The 1568-nt window shown below is 39.9% G+C and overlaps 1 pseudogene; it reads right to left on the bottom strand.

Moving 5' to 3' along the window:
• Window positions 1-1068: 1068 nt before the first annotated feature.
• Window positions 1069-1274, bottom strand: LOC123600084 (annotated as a pseudogene).
• Window positions 1275-1568: the final 294 nt, after the last annotated feature.

The following is a 1568-nucleotide window of genomic DNA, read 5'->3' as shown; positions in this document are numbered from 1 at the left end:
ATTTGTCTTTCAACAATTATATAATACAGAAATATAGAAGTAACTATGAGTGGTGATTACAAAGTAATCTGATTATTTAAACCCATATAACCTACACATTATGACAAGGTGTTCTGTGCCCATTACTTTGTAGTTTCCGTTCAGAGTGACTTTTAGTGCTGGGTTTCTCCTAGCCAATGAGAAATCAGAGATAAATAAAGTCAGTTTCTTAATGGGGTCAGGATAATTCTTTGTGGTACAAGACCGTCCTGCACAATGTAGGATAGTCAGCATCTCTGGCTTGTAGACACTAAATGACAGGGGCATCTCTCTCCCGTCATTATGACAATCAAAAATTTTCCCAAACACCCCTGCCAGGGAAGGGGGCTGCATTGTCCTCCTGATTGAAAACCACTGGTAATGGGGAAAAAAATAAGCAAACACATCACTTCCACATGACACGATACGTGCTTGGCTAAATGTTTGTGTTCATTGCTATGGGAGCACAGAGTGGGGGCACCTAACCAAGTCTGGTGGTTCTCACAGGCATTTAAATCAGGGTTCTTCCTATCAAAATAATCCAGTAATACCATTCCTATTCAAAATATTTTAGAAATTCTTTTCTGGATTACTTTTAGAGCCTGAGTCATGTTCTTTTGAATTTGTTCAACATAGGAAACTTTCTTCCTTTGGAAACGTCCCAAAGTTGCTTGTAGCCAAGTCTTGTGAATAAGACAAGCGAACAAGCTGGACAATATTATTTTTAGTTAAAAACAGTTTCACGGAACACAAAATTATGAGCTGACACTTAGTGGTTATTGAATAATGAAGAGCACTTAGCCCAGGTTTTAATAAGAGGTACCCCTGATTTCACTATTTTTCATATTCTTATTATTACAAGATTTTAGCACTCTGTTAAGCATTGGGGATACATAAATGAAAGACAATTCCTGCCTTTAAGGAGTTCACTATCTAGTAAGGGAGGTAGACAAGCAAACCGACAAGTGCAATTGCAAAATGTGTAAGTGCAGGCTAGAAGAGATATATTTGTGCTGCTCTGGGAGGGTAAAGGAGGGGCACTAGCTCAGTCTACCAGTGAAGAATGCAGAAAGTTTGCCGAGGGAATTTGATGCTCTAGCTGAGTTTTGAATGTACAGTGCTAATTAGCTTGGAGGAGGAATGGAAGGTATTCTATGAAGAAGCAGCAACATATCCAAAGATACAAAGTTTTCAATTAGCAATAATCGTGCCTCAGATAAACCTCATTGGCTACGATACTGCCACTGTGCAAAGCTCCAAAGACGCAAAGTGTGGTGCACTCTGTGAGCTTCACGTTCTTTGATGTCTGGAGCAGAGGGGTTGGGATGACCCTGTGAGATGGGCAACATCCTTCATCCTACCATTTTTATGTACCTTATCAAAGAATTTGGACTTCGGTTGAAGATGAAGGATGGCCATGAAGGACCTGAAGGGTAGAAATCTGATGATATTTGCATTAAAAAAAATTTTTTTAATATTTACTGTTGAGAGAGAGACAGCATGAGCAGGGGAGGGGCAGAGAGAGAGGGAGACACAGAATCTGAAGCAGG

This window comes from Leopardus geoffroyi, chromosome C1, assembly GCF_018350155.1.
Source record: "Leopardus geoffroyi isolate Oge1 chromosome C1, O.geoffroyi_Oge1_pat1.0, whole genome shotgun sequence".
Classification (NCBI taxonomy): Eukaryota; Metazoa; Chordata; class Mammalia; order Carnivora; family Felidae; genus Leopardus; species Leopardus geoffroyi.
The sequence above is the reverse complement of the archived record's forward strand: the minus strand, read 5'-3'. Positions and strand labels throughout refer to the sequence as shown.